Here is a 21,291-nt window from a genome sequence, read left to right on the forward strand (position 1 = left end):
CGGTCTATAATTATGCAGTTTGCCTGAATCAACATTAGATTTCTTCTTAAGAGGGAGGAGCATTGCATGCTTCCATAAGTGTGGAAAAATGCCTATAGTAAGGGAGGTGTTCCATATTTCAGTCAGCACCTGAATGGAGGAGTTAGCCAACTCTTTCCACAATTTCGGGGGGCATGGGTCCTCCGGAGATCCTGACTTGCTGCCCTGGATAGCCGCCAGTGCCTCCTTCTGAGAGTTCAGATTAAATTTCGAGAGAAGATACCAAGGATTTTTCCTTATCAATATGTCAGATTTGACTGTTTTAACTGTTGCTGAAAAGGCATTATAGATCTTCTGGATTTTATTATGGAAGAAATCCGATCTTTCCTTGCATAGCGCCATTGAGGGTTAAACATCAATCAACATCTCGCGAGGTTTAAGAAAGGCGTTTACAACCTTTTTAAATATAGCCTTGTCCGGTTTTTTGGCCTCCTCAATGCAGTTAGCTATACAATCTCTCCTGGATTTCTTCATTGATTTGTACATTTCTTTTAACAATTTTTTCTATGTAGCTTTAGCTGTGCTGTCATAATCCACTCTCCACTGTCTCTCAAGCTGCTTGCATCTACTTTCATGTTCCTCAGCTTCTCCGAGAACCATGGGGCAGAAGGCGATTTCCTAAAGGATTTCATGATTTTGGCTGGAGCAGTGGACTCCACTGCCTCCTCAATCCACTTATGAAGGGTTGCGAAGTCCGTACTGGGGTCCTTAGAAAGGGCAGGTTGGCTGGCCAACAGCACTGGGCCTTAAAACTCAGCTATCAGCTTTTTCCCATTTCTTTTCATGAAATAGCGAGAGCTGTCTGGAAGATGGGATTTAGCCAGATTGAAGGAAAAGGGCATAAGGAAGTGGTCAGAACACACCACTGTCTCGGGGCTTTGGTTTTTAGAGACGGTATATTGGAAAAAACGAGGTCCAGGATATGTCCTGCTTTGTGAGTGGGATGGTGAACAAATAGGGGTAAATTGGCCCCTTCAAGAAAGGTATCTACCTGCCTGGCTTGCGCGCAGAAGGGGCCATTAACGTGAAGATTAAAATCCCCCAGTACGATAACATTGGAAAATAAAAGAGATTTGTGTGCGTTGTAACTACAGAGGTCTAGGTGAATATGAGGCAGGCAGTCAGGAGGTCTGTATATGAACAAACCTGCGAAGGAGATTGTAGGGTTCGTCTTAATACAAAAATGAAGGCCTTCGATCACAGCCATATTCATCAATGCTGAGCATGCTATCTCCCAGGTATCTCTCAGAATAATCGCCACTCCTCCTCCTCTTTTTTCTCCTTCCCTATTCGCGCAGCAGATCTTGAAGCCCGCCGGAATAGCAAGTGCCACAGCTGTAAGAGCATCATCTTTCAACCACTTTCCACCTGCTAACCCAGTTCTAAAGCTGGGACTGCCACTACCTCACCAGATTTTTTGTTGTTAAACCAGTTGCAATGAAACGCCACCTATAGGCACTGAGAGCCACCCGCATTCCATGTTTATCCTCCATTGCCTAATCTCTATATCTGTCACCAGGAGCAATATATGAAATGAATTGTGCAAATAAAGCTATGTACCTAAACAAAGCACCGAACGTATACTACAGCGAGAATAAAACACGGCTGTCCTCGGTCGCCATCTCGCGCTTTGTTTGTCATCAGAATGCCAATGAGTATTTCCTCTTGGCTGGGCAGACTCCCGATTTGCTTGGGTCATACGGGGTCTTCTTGAACAACTCAGTACGAGGCAGATTAAAGTGCGCGACGGGGATGGAAACAGACAGAGGGCGAGAGTGCTGCGTTCCAGGGGGAAGACGTCTCGAGCACATTAAACTCCAGGTCAGGTGAGGACAGCTCCATTGTGAAGCTCGCGCTGCCTGGCATGGAGCGTATCTCGCACTGACACAGACACAGCCTTTCTGTTATTAATTGCTCGGGCAGAGGGTTGTGTTTTGTTTGTAGATGAGGGCGAGGGGAGGCTCTCGCCATCTTTTATCCGTCTTCCATTCTATTTATAGCCCTGTATTTAGGGGACTACTTTGGTTTAAGTCTCAGCCCCTTATATCCATGGTCCCCGAAGCCCTACAGTCTTTTCGAGCGAAGAACCCCCTGCTAAGCTACCATTTGTCTACAGGTTTACTTACAATGTGCTCGGGTGTTACTATTGCTGAATTCAGTTTTATAATATTGATTGATCTAATAAGGATGTAACGTGGAGATGGCCCTTTACTGGTTAAACTTAGTAAGCACTCTAAATAGCAGGTGTTACCATTACTCAGTTTAAGAGTATCATATTTTTTGACTTCATAAGGATGATACGCTGAGTTGACCCTGCGCTGGGCTGAACTAATAACCTCCAATTGTCGCACAGATATCACCACAGAGCACTTAACTCGCTGACTAGCCTTGCCAGCTTTGAAAGTTGAACCATCGCCCAGTCCTGCTCAACACTACCCAGCTCCTGATTAATTAAATCAAAGACGAATTCAAGGCTCCTCTGTGCCAACATGCCATGTCTCTGAGTGTGTGAAATGCTAGTCAGGGCAGAAAGATAGAGACACTTGTCTCTCTGAAGGGAGGTCACAGAGACTGCTTGCTTGGCCAAGAAGGTGACTGCACGCAGACCGCTAGAGGTGTTCAGACACCGCGGCACCAGGTTATACGCCGCCCCCACCAAGAAGACGTGCAAGGAGAGAGAGAACTTTGATTGTGGTTTAGCCTGGGTGTAGCCCTTTATCTTTATTCACAGGAAAGCAGTGAGAAAAGAGAACCATCGTTAAGCAGACATTGTAGATATGAGAAGACAGAACATAAGATCAGCAAAACAGCTCAAAGGTTGTACAAGCACTACAAAAATTGTCTTCACTTTCCATTACAGCGCAACACTTCAGAATGCATCGTGCCAGAATGCTCCTATTCCTTATCCATCACCACTGTCCTCAACCAAGGGCATCCCTGGGATTATTGGCAGGCATACATTAGTGGCAACTTCACCTCTGTCACACAGTGGGATAGGCAATAACCACAGTTCGATACCAACACATTCACCAGGGAACCGCATAGCCCTCCAGCCCTGCTGGGTTACCTGTCACCAGGCAAATACCCCCAAAATTTTCAAGTCCAGTTGTTGGAAATGGCCCTTTTTGCAGAGTTATTCCCAATAATTTTGCCTTCTTCCTCCTATTTTTTCTGACCTGTTTTTTTGGTTTTAGGACTCTCTGCACTTTACCAGTGCTAAAGTGCACAGGCTCTCTATGAACATTGTATTGGTGATTGGTTTATCTGTGATTGGCATATTTAATTTACTATTAAGTCCCTAGTAAAGTGTACAATGTGTGCCCAGGGCCTGTAAATCAAATGCTACTAGTGGGCCTGCAGTACCAATTGTGCTACCCACATGAGCAACCCTGCAAACATGTCTCAGACCTGCAACTGCAGTGTCTGTGTGTGCAGTTTTAAACTGCCATGTGGACCTGGAAAGTGCACCCTCTGACAGACCCAAACCTCCCCATTTACTACATGTAAGTCACCCCTAAAGTAGGCCCAAGACAGCACCCTGGGGTGGTGCAGTGTATTTGAAAGGCAGGACATTTTCCGTTTGTGTTTTACATGTCCTAATAGTGAAATACTCTCAATTCAGTTTTTCACTATTCCAAGGACTATTTCTCCCATTGGTAACATGGGGATTGTCTTGAAATATCTCTTAAATGTAAGTTCTCATTGTGAGCTGATAGAGATATGGAGTTTGGGGTCTCTGAACTCACAATTTAAAAATGTATCTTTTGGTGAAGTTGGTTTCTAAAGCGCATGCTTGAAAATGCAATTTTTGGAACGTGGGCATTTTCTTGCTTAACCATTCTGTGCCTCTGCCTGTCAGTAGAATCCATGTGTGGGTTAGGATGACAGTTGGGCTTTTGTGCATTCACTCTAGACAGTCACACAAAAGGAGCTGAGGTGTACCTTGCATATCCTGATGGGGGATCACTAGGCTAATGAGTTTTCCTGAGCTAGAATGGTGGGAGGAGTTGTCACACACACCTGAATAGGTCTGGGCATATCCTCGCACAAAGCTGTCTCCACCTCGCTGTTGTGTCTGGAGCAAGGTCAGGGAAATACAGGGTCTTGTGCACTACAAAGACTTTCCTTTGAAGTATGCCTGCTTCAAAGGGAGAACGGGGTGTAAGTTTAGGACCTTTGACACTCTCGAATGAGAACACTTCTGGACTACAGGACATTCTACCAGGAAGAAGAGCTGGATGCTGTTGGAGGGATTGACACTCTGCCTGTTGCTTTGTTGTGCTGGCCTGAAGCTTGCTGCTTCTGACCTGGGAGTAAAAGGTCTGGACTCTGCTTTCTGTATCCTGCTTCTGAGGTTCTCCAAGGGCTTGTGTGTGCTTGCCTTCTGTTAAGAAGTCTCAGGGCCATCAAAGAAATAACCTACCATTGCCTGAGTTCTTATGCTGAGTGTCGTGACTTGCAAAGTGGTGCTAAATCCAGCACCTGGGCCTTTGGAAGTGGAATCTGGAGAACTAAAGGCACAGGGTCAACACTGATTTGCATATGGCTGGGTCTGGACAGGGGTGGCTTGGAGAGCAAAAGAACAATGGATTTAACCCAGTTCTTTTGACTGGGGGTGAATGGATGATTAATTCAGCATTCCGTCTATCATTTGTTTGCGTAAAACGTTTCACCCAAAGTGGGATGGGTATGCCAAGACGAGGGTCCCTTGCTCACTCTGCCACTTGATTCAGGCTGGCGTGGCTGATGAAGGGTAACACCCAGAAACCGGTTCCAGGATGCTTGTTTCCGGTCCAGGGAGGACCTGGCTTGGCAGTTTGGTCTGGACTGTTCCCCTGCGGCACAGGGTCAGTACAGATTTGCGTATGGCTGGGTCTAAACTGGGGTGGCATGGTGAGCAAAAGAGCAATGGATTTCACCCAGATCTCATGATTGGGGGCAAATATATGATTTATTCAGCATTCTGACCATCATTTGTTTGGAAGCACGTTTCACCCTAAGTGGGATGGGTATGCCCAGACTTAGGTCCCTTGCTCACTGTGCCACTGGATTCAAGCTAGCCTGGCTGATTAAGGGTAATACTAAGAAACCGGTGCCAGGAAGCTTGTTTCCGGTCCAGAGGGGACTTGGCTTGGCAGTTGGGTCTGGACTGTTCCCATGAGGCACAGGGTGAAGACTGATTTGCATATGGCTGGGTCTTGACTGGGGTGGCATGATGAGCAAAAGAACAATGGATTTAACCCAGATCTCCTGACTGGGGGTAATTGTATGATTAATTCAGCATTCCGTCCATCATTTATTTGCAAAGCACTTTTCACAATAAGTGGGCTGGGTATGCCCAGACGTGGGTCCCTTGCTCACTGTGCCACTGGATTCAGGCTGGCCTGGCTGATGAAGGGTAATACCCAGAAACCTTTCCCAGGATGCTTGTTTCCGGTCCAGGGATGACCTGGCTTGGCAGTTAAGTCTGGACTGTTCCTATGAGGCACAGGGTCAAGACTGATTTGCATATGGCTGGGTCTAGACTGGGGTGGCATGGTGAGCAAAAGAAAGACTCAACCCAGATCTCTTGACTGGGGGTGAATGTATGGTTAATTCCGCATTCCATCCATCATTTGTTTGCATAGCACTTTTCACCCTTAGTTGGATGGGTATGCCCAGACATGGGTCCCTTCCTCACTTTGCCACTGAATTCAGGACGGCCTGGCTGAGGAAGGGTAATACCCAGAAACCGGTCCCAAGATGTTTCCTTTCAATCCAGGGAGGACCTGGCTTGGCAGTTCGGTTTGGACTGTTCCAATGAGGCACAGGGTCAAGACTGATTTGCATATGGCTGGGTCTAGACTGGGGTGGCATGGTGAGCGAAAGAACAATGGATTTAAACCAGATCTCTTGACTGGGGGTGAATGTATGATTAATTCAGCATTCCGTCCATCATTTGTTTGCGTAGCACTTTTCACCCTAAGTGGGATGGGTATGCCCAGACATGGGTCCCTTGCTCACTGTGCCACTGGATTCAGGCTGGCCTGGCTGATGAAGGGTAATACCCAGAAACCGGTCCCAGGAGGCTTGTTTCTGGTCCAGGGAGGACCTGGCTTGGCAGTTTGGTCTGGACTGTTCCCCTGCGGCACAGGGTCAGTACAGATTTGCGTATGGCTGGGTCTAAACTGGGGTGGTATGGTGAGCAAAAGAGCAATGGATTTCACCCAGATCTCATGATTGTGGGCAAATGTATGATTTATTCAGCATTCTGACCATCATTTGTTTGCGAAGTACTTTTCACCCTAAGTGGGATGGGTATGCCCAGACTTAGGTCCCTTGCTCACTGTGCCACTGGATTCAAGCTAGCCTGGCTGATGAAGGGTAATACTTAGAAACCGGTGCCAGGAAGCTTGTTTCCAGTCCAGAGGGGACCTGGCTTGGCAGTTGGGTCTGGACTGTTCCCATGGGGCACAGGGTGAATACTGATTTGCATATGGCTGGGTCTTGACTGGGGTGGCATGGTGAGCAAAAGAACGCTGGATTTAACCTAGATCTCTTGACTGGGGGTAATTGTATGATTAATTCAGCATTCCGTCCATCATTTATTTGCATAGCACTTTTCACAATAAGTGGGCTGGGTATGCCCAGACGTGGGTCCCTTGCTCACTGTCCCACTGGATTCAGGCTGGCCTGGCTGATGAAGGGTGATACCCAGAAACCGGTCCCAGGATGCTTGTTTCCGGTCCAGGGATGACCTGGCTTGGAAGTTAAGTCTGGACTGTTCCCATGAGGCACAGGGTCAAGACTGATTTGCATATGGCTCGGTCTAGACTGGGGTGGCATGGTGAGCAAAAGAAAGACTCAACCCAGATCTCTTGACTGGGGGTGAATGTATGGTTAATTCAGCATTCCATCCATCATTTGTTTGCATAGCACTTTTCACCCTTAGTTGGATGGGTATGCCCAGACATGGGTCCCTTCCTCACTTTGCCACTGAATTCAGGACGGCCTGGCTGAGGAAGGGTAATACCCAGAAACCGGTCCCAAGATGCTTCCTTTCAATCCAGGGAGGACCTGGCTTGGCAGTTCGGTTTGGACTGTTCCAATGAGGCACAGGGTCAAGACTGATTTGCATATGGCTGGGTCTAGACTGGGGTGGCATGGTGAGAGAAAGAACAATGGATTTAAACCAGATCTCTTGACTGGGGGTGAATGTATGATTAATTCAGCATTCCGTCCATCATTTGTTTGCGTAGCACTTTTCACCCTAAGTGGGATGGGCATGCCCAGACATGGGTTCCTTGCTCACTGTGCCACTGGATTCAGGCTGGCTTGGCTGATGAAGGGTAATACCCAGAAACCGGTCCTAGGAGGCTTGTTTCTGGTCCAGGGAGGACCTGGCTTGGCAGTTTGGTCTCGACTGTTCCCATGAGGCACAGGGTCAAGACCGATTTGCATATGGCTGGGTCTTGACTGGGGTGGCATGGTGAGCAAAGAACGATGGATTTAACGCAGATCTCTTGACTGGGGGTGAATGTATGGGTAATTCAGCATTCCATCCATCATTTGTTTGCATAGCACTTTTCACCCTTAGTTGGATGGGTATGCCCAGACATGGGTCCCTTCCTCACTTTGCCACTGAATTCAGGGCGGCCTGGCTGAGGAAGGGTAATACCCAGAAACCTGTCCCAAGATGCTTCCTTTCAGTCCAGGGAGGACCTGGCTTGGCAGTTCGGTTTGGACTGTTCCAATGAGGCACAGGGTCAAGACTGATTTGCATATGGCTAAGTCTAGACTGGGGTGACATGGTGAACGAAAGAACAATGGATTTAACTCAGATCTCTTGACTGGGGGTGAATGTTTGATTAATTCAGCATTCCGTCCATCATTTGTTTGCATAGCACTCAGCTTTCTGTCACAGCACATCAGTAGAACCGTCTCAGCATGAGTTTCAAAGACCGCATCACCGAAGTCCATGATGCACCACTCCAGGTTTGACACATCGCCTGCGTCATCACTGTGGAATCAACACAGACCATTTGGATTTTCGACACATCATCCAATAGTGCATCTGGATTTTAGACGTATCATCCCTGGGTGACAATTTTTTCAGTGGCATTGCCCAGCTGTAAGGAACCGGGGCTGTGTGCCCGAAGATCGACACATCACCTCCCCTTTAGGCCTGGGTGGAAAACTAGGCTACGCTCACGTAGTTTGCGTGGATTGCACAACTACGCGCTACGCGAATTGCAAGTAGCACAGTGCAAAAACACGTAGTGGGCATTTTTTGCTTGCCCAGGGTCCTCAACGTCAAGTTGGCGACCGCGTGCGAGCAAAATGACATCCCGGCAAGACTTTTTCCTCGTTCGCTATCAGAAACATCAAGTTGCCGATCGCGAGCGTGGAAAATAAACCTCCTGGTGAGATTCTCAACCCGGGGAGGTCAGGTTTCTCATTGCGAGTGGTCGTGTATGCTCGCGACCGCTCACGATGAAAAACTACCAGTGTGCTTTGAGAAAACTGCCACTCGAGTACAAATCTATAGGAGCGGCAGAAAACGACCACTTGCCCTGTGCAAGATGCCGTTTGCAATGATTGCACAGTGCGGACAAGCATCCGACACTGTGCAATCATTGCAAACAGCATTTTCCACCACACTATGCAGTTCGCATAGTGCTATGCGTAGCTCACGTAGTGTGAAGTGCACTTTGTGTAGCTATGCTTAGCGCTACTATGGGAACTACGCCCAGGGTTACTCCCCTTCTGGTAAGTTACCAACGCATCACCTCCCCTGACAGTAATAAACCAAAGCATCACCTTCCCTGCATAGCAGTAAGGAACTGATGGATCATCTCCCCTGGCAGTAAGGAACCGATGCATCACCTCTCCTGGAAGTAAGGACCTACGCATCTCTTTGCTATTCCGGTGCCTCGCCCCACCTGTGCCTGTTTCATCTTAGAATTTTGATGCATCCAAGGTACTTTGTGCTAAGAGTGACGCATCTATTGATTTCTGTGGACTGAACTGATTTAACATATAAAAAGTGATATCATTACTTGTGTACATTGGATTGCTGTTGTTTTGTTCGTTTTAATTAGATAAATACAACCAGGGCTGGGGACTTTGCAAGCAGATATGGGACTCAATGTGGGCACATGTTGGAATTTTAATTAGGGTTTCTTCTCGAGGCAACAGTGGAAATGCTAACATGAGTGCTCCAAATGCGGGCGTAGACATCCCATTGCCATTGCCCAATGTCACACATTGGCAAGTCAGGGGAGCAATGGAGGCCCTATAGAGGGTGGGGATATCAGACACAAGGTGCATCAAGGGCCTAACACCGGTTAGTGAACAGAAACTGATGCCACTGTTGCAGGCTTGTCCCGGTAAGGAGGCTGCCTTGAGACTGGAATGAGGATTTAAGGAAGGTTTCCACTCTCAGGGATGTAGGTGAGAAGACAATTTGCAATCTGCTAAGACTTTGACACAGGTGGTGGTGGCAAAGTTGGATAAAGGGATAAAGGAAAGCAGAATTGTAGGACCGTTTGGGGACTGATCTCATTGGATTTGATTATATGCCCGCTGGGGGTAGTACCCAAAAAGCAGTGGCGTTTCAGATGATACATCACTTGTCGTGGCCCAAAGGGGCATCTGTAATGATTTCATTGCCATTGAGGATATGAAGGCGGTTTGGGCTTCAGTGGATGATGAGGTACTGTTGGTTGGCAGTCTGGCAAAGGGACTGAGTTTGGAAAATGTGACATGAAATCATAATTTTGATTACTGCTGATCCACCTGGTAGATTTCCCCTTCCTAGGCATGCAATTTAAGGGTGTGATATATATGGACAGGGTGCTGTCTTTGCATTGTGCCATACCATGTGCACTGTTCGACACATTTACTACCTTCCTACAGTGGGAATTTTCTAAGAGGAGCTGCCACAAGGGGGTCTCCCATTACCTGGGTGATTTCTTGTTTGTGGGCAAGGAGGTGACAGGGAAGTGTGCAAGAGAATTGCAGCACTTTCAGAATTTGACAAAGGAGGTGGCGGTTCCACTTGTGCCAGAAAAGACCGAAGGTCCATCCACAGTGCTGACGTTTTTAGGGATTTAATTGGATACACAGGAATTGGTTGTGAGGTTCCCCAGTGCAAAATATATTGGAGATTCAGAAATGTTTGGAGGAAGTGTTTGGCTTGAGTTGTGTGGAGTTGAGAAGGGTGTTTGTTGAAGCTTTTGGGATTCTTAAACTTTGCATGCAGGGTGGTGAGAGGTGGCAGGATGCTCTGTCAGCGCCTTGGTCTGGTAATGTCAGTGGCTTATTTGCTCCACTACAGAGTACAGATTTCATTGGCGGTAGGAGTAGATTTGTGTATTTAAGGGACCTTTTTGGAGGATTCCGGTGGCGTGTCCATAATATTTCTGGAGGACAATACGGTCTGGCAGGTGCAGAGTTTTTCTGATGCAGCGGGAGCACATGGTTTGGCTTGTTCTGGAAAGGGTGTTAGTGTGCGGAGCAGTGGCCAGAACACTGATTGCGTTCTGCTGCAACAAATGATGGATCAAATGCGGAATGCATCAAACATTCACCCCAGGCAAGAGATCTGGGTTAAATCTATAGTTGTTTTGCTCACTACACCTCCCCAGATGAGGGGTGATACCCCGAAACTTGTTCCAGGATGCTTGTTTCCGGTCCAGGAAAACAAGACTATTCATGCTGGGGATGTTCTTTGGCTCTTTCAGGGTTTTGGAACTGCTGGGCATGGACAGGTGGGTAGGAGACTTACACAGTGAGGTTTGTTTGGAGGTAGGACATCTGCGGATCTGATTGCGGTGTTCTAAGATGGATCAGGCAGTCAGAAGAAAAGGTAGAGGGTTGTGGCTCTGTGAGGGAGGCAGGACAGATCCTTGCCCAGTTGCGGACTGGCATGATTTTCTGGTATGGCCAGGCAGCAGGAAGGGGGCGGTTTTTACATCACGAAACAGGCAAACGGGTGACAACGTTTCAATTGTTGGCAGTGTTGGGGTTGAGGGAAGACCTGTACAGTTAGGTGCCACATTCATTTCGGATTGGGACGGCCATGGCTGTGGCACATCTAGGATCGGTTTGGGGACAGACACATTCCATAGGGTAGATGGAAGTCGAACTGCTTCAGGCGTTATGTTAGTCAGTAAGGGAAAGCTAGGACAGGGTTGCATTTGTCAAGATTGTGTGTCTTTACACTAACTTTGCGTTTTCCACCGTAGGATGTATGACGGGCTTCTGAGGAGTAAGATGTTGACTTGGAGAGTGGGACATTCTTTTGTACAATGGGTGGCTAAATGCGCTAACCAACAGATATATGGAAGAGCCTATAACTTCTCAGTAGTAGGCATGAGGTGGTATGGTGGGAACAAAATGGGATGCAATGGGGTAGCTTGTTGCCGTTCTTGGCGAGTCTAGTAGCCTAAAGAGGTTGCCCAGACATAATCCTGATCTATTTTGGGGAGAACTATCTGGTGAAGCTATCAGGATTAACATTGTGGCAACAAATGAAGAAAGATTTGCAATTGATCAAAAGGAAATTTTCAGGTGCATGTCAAATTTGGACAGAGTTCCTGCCAAGGCGCCAGTGGAAGGGGGCTGCTGATATTCATAAAGCCAGGAGGAAGTTGAACAAAGTGATGAGGGGTTTTTTTTATTTGTCAGTGGGCATTGCAATAATATTACACAAAGGAATTAAGGAGTAGGAGCAGCTTTTGCTTTGTGATGCTGGGGTACATTTGTCACAGTTTGGAAATGCTTATTATATGATGAAGATGAGGAATACAATGGGAAGTTGTGGAACAAAAAGGAATGGTGCAAAGGAGTTTACGACAGAAGAGGTTCCTGGACATACAGGTAGTGATTGGGGTGGGGGAGACAGAAAATGGCCCTTCTCTTTTTTTCTGGTTGGCAGTAATTGGGGGGATGGTGAGTCACATGCAGGCGTATCCACCCCTCAGGGGGAAAGTGGGTGATCATAGAGAAGGGGAAGATGAAAGTTTGGGCTTTGGAGCAGTAGAAGGAGGCTTCATTTAGGATGTGATGGGTAGAGTGAGAGAGAGATAGACTGGGGGATGCAAGCGAGACAGTGAATGAAGGTTGAAAGAATGATTTCAGTGTATGGGGACTTGCTTGGTGAATGTTGGTACATCTTGAGAAGGGAGGAATAGAGAAAGGGGGTTTGGGTCAATGATTTGAAGGTATCAACAAAGTTTGAAAATATGTTAAGGTTGGGTTTCAATGTAAAGTAAGTCAATTGATACAAATCTGTCTTAATAAAGTGACCTTTTACGCTTCAATTGTGTGTGTGAGTGTGATTATTTCATGATGAAGGGACCTAGAGGAAGTGACTGGTGTAGTGCGTCTCCCCCCGGGTGTCTTCCTGAAGTGGAGCAGGCAGCGGTAGGTAAGAGTCAGGGATAGGTGCAGGGAGTCAGAGTCGGGTTCAGGAAAGGTACTTAAGGAACTGGGTGACAGAAGTCGGCCTCATTGCTGACTCCTTCACCCAGTCAGGCAGGGAAAAGATTGTGAGCCACCCACCCACCCTGCATTATCTGGGGGATATCGGTGTGGGTTCAAGCCATGCAACATCAGGACAGAGTTTGTTCTGTCAGGGGGCTAAACAGTATTTGAGGGGATGGTGAGTCAAATGCAGGCGTATCCACCCCTCGGGGTGTAGGTGAGGGATCAAAAGGAAGTGTGGCGCTTTGGAGCAGGACAAGAGGCTTCATTTAGGACATGATGGGTAGAGTGAAAGCGAGAGGGACTAGGGGGTGTTAGTGGGACAGTGAATGAAGGTCGAAAGAATGAGGTGGGTGTATGGTGGCTTGGTTGGTGAATGTTTGGTACATCTTGAGAAGGGAGGTATGGAAAAAGTGGTTTTGGTCAATGAGTTGAAGGTACTAACTGAGTGTGATATTATGTTACGGTTCTATTCCAATGATAAGTAAGTCAATTGATATAAATCTGTTCCAATAAAGTGTCTTTATGCTTTATGCTTTAATGGTGTGTGTGGGCGTGAATATTTCATGAGAGGAAGGCTTATGTTTGCCAGGAGAAGTTCACATATTATGTTTCTGGGAGGCAGGGCTAGGGCACATCAAGATGGCTGCCCCTTGATTGAGCTCTGTTGGCTGGTGCTCTCTAGATTCAGCAGCACCTGTAGATTGAGGACCCCATGATAGCACTGTGGGGGGAGAGAAAGTACCGAAGACACAGCAGTACTGGATAGTGCAAAGATGTTCACACAGAACCTACCCTGCTGACATGTAGACACCCTTCCCTCACCTTTATTGGCATGTGGATGCCTCACTTAAGTACAGTGTGCCAGTGCTGAGGCATACCTTACAGGACACACGCCCTGACTCTTTGGCCACTAACCTGGCAGCTGATAACTGAAGCGAAGTCAGAAGGTAAGGTAAAGTCTGGATAGTGAAAGACTGGTGGTAAATGGAAGCAGCATAACCTTGCTACCTTTCCCCAACCTCTCTGATTGCATTTTCCTTTGCTCATCAGTACCACAATTGTGGCCTCGTTCACCCACATCTCTTTTACCTTCAAACCCCACCTTTTCACCCACAGTAATACGTATGTTCTGAAAGCTGGGAAGAACAGCCAAATCTCCAAATCCTCATCACTCTCACCTTGACATACTGGTAGCAACAATGCTATAACCTCTTTAGCAACTTCACTCTGTTAAGCCAACGCACAGACACACACACACTAAATGACACCCTGACCCAGACTTCCAACATACATCTACCCTGTTAACCTACTAAGTCATAATCCAACTGCAACTTACCATAAAAGGCAATGGCACACATTTCCCTGCAATAGTTATCACTGCCAAACCTTTTACAGCCACATCCATAATTAAATTCACTAAATCATCCTTCGTTGACCATAAACAGTTTACCTCTCTGTACATCATCTTACTTCTAAAGCCAAAAACTTGGTCCACACCTATCAGTAGACCCTCCTTGTCGAGTGTGCCTAGGATCATTCTACGAGCTGCACCACTCTCGGTGATCCATATGCCACAGCTCCTTCTGCATTTCTGCAAGGATTCACTTTCAATGCCAGCCCATGGAATATCAGCCACTAGAAGTGAGCCAACGCATCCACAGCTTCACTGTTCATCCCTGGCACATGCCACTCCTCAAAAAACAATATTGCTTTGAAAGCACTCCAATACAAAAACAATCAGCAGCTTCAATACTTTCACATGCTTGTCTGACTGTCCGCTCAATATGTGCTCCTCTGATAAATCATCAACATTGAAGGCGACTACCTTGTTGCTGAAATACCTCCTGCACAAAACCAGTGCCACCACCAGAGAGAGGAACTCCCGAAATTCAATGCTGCAACCCCAGCCTTCCAATCTTTGGACAACTGCTCCACGCACCACCACTCACCGTGGCAGAACAAGTCAAAACCAGACATACCTACAGCATCAGAAAATCTCTGAACACTCCACTCTGTTTCATTGCTATAATGCACCAACTGTACCACTTTGAACTGCTACAGAAAAAAATGTAAAAAAATGTAAATTGATACTTGTATAGCGCACTACTCACCCGCAAGGGTCTCATGGCGCTTGTACGAATACCGCTGTGGAACCCATCTTGGCTTTCCCTGTGAGGCGTACACTCCTGGGCACCCCCAAGGTGGAGGCCAGGCATCCTTAGCGTTGTGGGGGCCGTTGTGGAGATTAAGCAAGCTATTGCCCAGAGTTGCAGAGTGGGACTCCATGATTGGAATAGGCACCGAGGCGAGAATTATCAGGTCTGTGGAATTTTGAGCCCAAGACCCGCCGAGGCGGGGAATTGAACCCTGGTCCCGGGCTAGACCTCTGCATCAGGGTCTGCCGCTCTAATCATTGAGCCACACGTCTCCAGAAACACCATCTACACTGGCAAATCACCTTTATAATGGGGTAAACCATTTCCTGAGCTCCTGCAAAATGTACTCTCTGACTGAACTACTCCACAGGCAAAAGTTATGTGGCCCAATTTGTCCTCCAGTAAAGCAATAACTAGTCTTTTCTTATTGGTGGCAAACTGGCCTTCATACCAATAACAAAGTGCTTTGAAAAGGACGAGTGGTCGTGCCTGGAAAGCTTAAACAGTGTGAGAGCCGCCACATACTGGACCAGTTGTAATCTCTTAAAATGGGGCTTAGGCACACCACGATGTTGCAATAACCCAGCATGGAGATCACCAGTGCTTGGATCACAGTTTTCTGGGCAGCCTCTAGTAGGAGGATTTGTCTCAGGGATCTCAGTATCTCACAGCATTTCCCAGCAAGGGCGGTGATCTAAGCATTAAATAATAACTTGGCACCAAACCAGATGCCTAGGTTTTTAACCTTATCCCTAATTACAGGTAGCAGGCCTAGATCATTGGGCCACCAAGTATTAGACCAGATATTATTGTTCATAGCTACCTCCAACTTCCCTGCATTAAGTTTCAGACAGTTAGAGTCCATTCATACCGCAACGTCCAAGGGGCATTTGAGGACAGTTTGTAGGTCATCGGTGTATGAAATGATCGAGAACCAATACCGCTCGATGACCTCCGCTAAGGGGCAGAACTACACATTAAAATGTGTCGGGCTAAGAGAAGAGTCTTGTGGGACTACCTGCTGCAAAGGGTGCACCAAGGACTTGAACGGTTTCTGAGCAACCTGAAAGATGCGGATGGTTTCTGGCTTCAGGGGGAAAGGAGAAATAGATATTTCCAACCTTTTTGGAGAAAAGGAAGTCTTAGGTGTCACAGATCTCCACCGAAACACAACAAGAAGGTGCAACAGCTGTTAAAGCTGTGAAGGATTTAATAATCTGAAAAATGGTATGATAGAAGTTGTTGGCAGAGGAAATTTCCTTAGAGTAATACTCCTGATGTGACAGTTTAAGGTGCACATGATAATATTTCAGGGTAATCTTATATTTGTCTCTGCTCTCTTGACCATAGATTTTGTGACAGAGACGCTCCGGCTCCTTGCATTACTTTTTTAGAGCCAGAAGTTCAACAGAAAACCATGCCACTGATAGTTTGCTCCTAATAACAACGACAACTCATTTTGTAATGGGAGCAATCTGGCCTAATGCGCCCTGAAGCCAATCGTGGAATTGCCTGCTGGCTTTATCATTGTACTTGTCAAGGATTGGATAGTTGATACTAAGTTGATATTAAGAGCCTGATTGAGCTTCTCAGGGATCCTCACTTCGATCACTTCCGTAAGTTGTCCTAAATGAACTACCTTGCAGGTCATTCCCTCGTTAAATTTCCTCATGATTCTTACAAGTTTATCTGGCACACGTTAGTGGGGGAGGCATTTCAAAAAGGTTTCCCTGAACACACTGTCAAATGCTTTCTCATAGTTGATGAAGTTGACATAGAGGTGGGAGTTTCATTCCATCGACTGCTCATTGACGATGTGCAGTGTTGCAGTCTTCGGTGCAGGATCTGTCTTTGTGTTAGCCAGCTTGCTGGGCTTGTGACTGAAAGTCACACTTGCTCCTTCATTCTGTTCAGGATGACTATGCTGAACACTTTTACTGGGATTGATAGAAGAGTTATCCCATTGTACTTTGCACCGCTACTCAGGTCACCTTTCTTGGGGATCTTGATCAGATATCCCGCCTTCCAATCTGATGATACACTTTCCTCTTAACACATCCTTCCAAACATGGGTTAGAGTACTGATTTTTCAATGTCTGCCTTCAGAGCCTCTGAAGGAATATCGTTAGGTCTTGCTCCCTTCCCATTTCTCAGATGTTTGATGGCTTGCTGTATTTCTCCCTTATTTGTTCTGCTGTAGTTGACTTGCAAGTCCTTGTCAGCTGGCTACATGTCTGTTGGAGACTGCGACACAGGCCCAACAGTAAACCCCAAAAAACCCTCAACATTCCTACCTTACACCATCCCTGAACCCTAAAAATCTCTTTCCATACTTGCATGCCGCCCATCCCTCACCCTTATTCCTAAACTCTACCCAATGTTAGTGTAATTTTGGGTTTTCCTGAAATTGATCTTTCCTACATAATGTTTTCTTTAATTTTCATTGTTTTTTTCCCTTCAAATTGTCTTTGCTATAAAATTGGTTTCCATTATTTGTTTTCCTCTAATGTGGTTTCTCAGTTTTCAATTTTCCTTTAATTACATACATCACTTCCAGACTCCTGGAGGACCAGCACAAACAACCCATAGGCCAAGGCATGACCACACTAAGCTAGGAAACCAGGTTTCTCCTGTTTGGTGCTTCTCTGAAACAGCAATCTGATTTAGCTGACCCTTGGTGAGAAGGTATCTGACCTTGTGGAACTCAACAGCAGATAAAAACATAGCCTTGCCCCACTGGAGGATTCTGAGCATAAAAAACACTCTGCATAAGCCGATATGCCTCTGTGCTGGTCAGCTCTATAGCTGCCAGAACAAGTGAACAGGGAACCCCTTTTAAGGACATGTGTTGGACACTGGTAAAAATGAGTTCCCCAGCTACGTGATGGCTTCATGGAAAATAAGGATGTTTGGCATCAAACATCTTGTATTAATAAACCCACACTGATGCCACTGTTGGATTTTTTGAAACAAGTACCCCTGAAAACCTACTAGCTGTGCTGACTGACTGGTTTTTGCCAGGCTGCCACCAGAGACAAGTTTCTGACCCCCAGAGGTGAGGGCTTTTGCTCTCAGGAGGCCAGAAATCAAACCTACTCAGGCAGAGGGTGCTTACACCCCCGCCCACAGGATGACCTGCAGATTAGCATCCCAAGGCAGGGGAGATTCAAAGAGTCCACCGCCTTTGGTAATGTAAATCTGGCTTCCCTCAAAGGAGAGGAAGCTGGCCCCCTTTTTCGAGAGCCCATTGGCACCTGGACTGATGAGAACATTAGCTAGACAAATAGGCCAGTACCTTCCCTAAGGAGGGCTACCTAAAGTGGAGGCAACTTTTCAGAGTTTGCTATTTTGGTGATGGTAAACTTCTGCATTCTGGACCAGGGATATGCACACTTCCCACTGGAAGTAGACATATAGGGGGCATAGTGACCCCAGGGGAAGGTGGCCCATTGGCCACTACCCTTCAATCCTCTAACGCCCCAAAATACAGCATTTAGTGGAGGCCCTGGCACCAGAAATGCAGTTCCTGATGGCCTGCAAAGAAGAAGGACACTGAAAAGCCGTGAAATCAGAAGAATGAAGAAGAGAAAGTGACATGGCACCAGCCCTGTCGGCCTGTCTGCCTTTCCATGTCAAACCTGCGCCAAAGACATCTCATCCTGCAGCTGTTGTGCCTCTAAAGTCTGGGAGCATGGCCTGCTTTCAGTAAAAACTCAAGATCTCCTGTCGAGCAGAGGGACTGCTCCCCTGCAACCAGCAGGCACCACAAGAAGAACCATGAGGACTGTGACACCGCCAAAACCTGATGCCGCAAAGCACCACTGCCCACCAGTCAAAGTTGAAGTGGACCACTGGTGTCAGCATGGTACCCAAGCCCTCAAGAGGCAGAGTCCACTTTGGCTTCACCGCTTGTGAGTGAACTCCTCGATGTCGCCTGCAGCTTCTATTTGCAGGAACCTCAGCCGCGAGTACTCTTGGACAAAGAAACCAAACTCCTCAAAGACCATTTGCACCCGGCAGCCCAGGTCCAAGTACAGGAGGACCACTGGTGTACCCATACCCTCTGGCTTTGCAAAATTTTAACTGTACTGTTGGTTCAACTCAACTGGCCTCCCAGTTCAAACCTGCAGCTTCTATTCATCAACACCGATCTCCATAGACACCGATGTTGTGTCACACCCCTGCACCCATCTGCCCTAGTGCCGCTGGAGTTGACCTGCTGGTGGCTTCCTTGGACTGTGCCCTATACTTACCTCAAGTCCAGGAGAATGGTCTAGTAAGTCCCTGTAGGGTACCTGAATGCTGTACTTGTTTTCCTCCCATTAGATAACAGTGCAGCTTCTGAAAAAAGTGCAGACCATTTAAATCCAAGAGCCTTTCTCTTGCAAAATGCACTTACCTGAACAAATTTATTCTGGAGCCTAAACATTTACTTTTATACATTGGCGTGGATCTCCGTGAGTCGTGTGCTTCATTTATTGACTATTGTGTGTATTTACAGATGTCTAACACTCCTCTCTGCTAAGCCAAAGGCTTCTCAACTCCCCTACCCCCTAGAAAAGGCCCTTGGGATTGCTAGAGCAAGCCCCTGGTCACTCATAAGGGAACCCCTGGACTCATTGCACAATATACATTATTTTAGTATGTTATGTAAAGAGCCAGCATCCTACAACTTGTTTAGTAGGAGACTTACTTGGTGGGCCACATTACGGGCTACCTGCTCTGAAGACACCAGATGACACCGGAGGGCTGTCATGCTGGCTCCTGTGTCTCTCAGAGCAACCACCCTCTTCCATTGATGGTCACCCATTGCCTGTACTTCCTAGTGTTGTCAGGCATGAGGGTTCTCCGGAACATCTCTCTGTCCCCAAGGGAAACTAAGGTCAACTCAGCTGGCTCACACCACCAATTGGGACAAACTCCTACCCAAGGATACATTAGCCATCCCCAGTGTCTGCTTACCGGTGGGGAGCCTGCTTGGGACACTTGCGATCCCCCTTGAAGTACCCTTCCTGATTACATAAAAAAAACTTCAGGGGTCCATTCCTTGCAGGCTTTCCTGAAGGGAACCAATTCTTCTTCTCAACAGGGTGTTGGGAACTCCTTACTCTTGGAACTAGTTTGAGGCCAGTTACAGAACTCCTTACTTTTATACTTGTCTCCCCTCCTTCATCTGTTGGGGACCCTGCCCACCTTTGGCTGGGTCTCCTACATACAACTTCTTTTGGATCCTGGTGCTGAGCCAGAGGTCCGACTCCTTCGCATGCTTCCTGGGATCAGTAAGCTTACTATCAATCAAGTGCTGGTGCAGCTCTGGAAAATAAATACTATACATGTGCTCACATGCAATCAAAGTGTACTGCCCTTCACCCAACCATTCAGTGCACTGTAGAAAGAATCAACACATTCTGCCCATGTCTGAGGACCAGGTTTTTCACTGCCGTAAACTTCTGCCTTTATTTCTCTGTGTTCAGACCATATCTCCTAATCAGGGCCTTCTGCATGGCAGAGTACCTTGTCTGGTCCGCTTCCTCTAGGGCCCATAAGGTGTCCCTCCCCTCCACTGAGAAATGGTTCCACAAACAGGCACCTCAATCCCTCTCAGTCATCCTGTGCATCTGCAAAGCTATCTCATAGTCCTCAATCCACCGATCTATGTCATCTCCTACTCCATAATCAGGCACCAGACTTTTGGGTATGTGTACCTTTCCTTCTGAGTGTTCTGAAGAAATGCTGCTACCATCTGTGCTGGACGTAGCACTCTTGGCCTTTAAACCCAGCTCTTTCAAGCTCAGCTCTTGAGCTAAAAGCATCTACTTTTTCACCATGGCCAATCTATCTTTCTCCATTGCCAATTTTTGCTTCTCCACATTTACAATTAGTTTTGCCAGCTCTTCCTGGAGCTTCCTTTCTTCCCACTTGCCTTGCAACTCCACTGGAGACAGACTTTTATAGGAAACACTGCTGCTTTCTCTGGGGGGAGTTCTTCCCTATTCAGACTGGCCCTCTGCCCCACAGAGAGTGATGGGTCATCCATGCATTCCAGTTTCAAACTTGGTTCCTCCTGCTCCACAACAACATTCTCGACCTCTGGGTGCACAGTTGCATCCCTGGCTGCTAACCATGCCCTCAGCGCCTTTTGCAGTTCCTCTTTTTTAATGAACATATCTAAAAGAACATTTGAGCTCCCTTCAGAACCCTTTTGAGCTGGGACACCATGTAGGTTTCCAAATTTTCTGCTCAACTCCACTACTGCAGGTACAGCTGATGACTTTCCAGATTGAGACATGGTTGTTGCAAAACACAAGAGGTTGCAAAAAGAGGATAAAATAGTATGGTTGTACATAATGGTCTGAGATATGGAAGTAGTGTACACCAATCACTATATGTAATGCACAAATTCAAGTCCTATCCTCACCACTGATCACCAATGTTAGACATAGGGTCTCTAGTTGGCAGAGGTATGATCCCTCTCCAAGTAGGGACCTATAATCTAGTAAGAGTAATACTAGTACACACTAAAGGTTTACCTGTCCTCGCACTCTGGTTGCTTGGCACAGAGCAGTAAGGCAAAACTTAAGAGGCAATGTGTAAAGTATTTGTGCACACACACACACACACACAC

The sequence above is a fragment of the Lissotriton vulgaris genome, chromosome 3_1 (genome assembly GCF_964263255.1).
Source record: "Lissotriton vulgaris chromosome 3_1, aLisVul1.2, whole genome shotgun sequence".
Taxonomy (NCBI): domain Eukaryota; kingdom Metazoa; phylum Chordata; class Amphibia; order Caudata; family Salamandridae; genus Lissotriton; species Lissotriton vulgaris.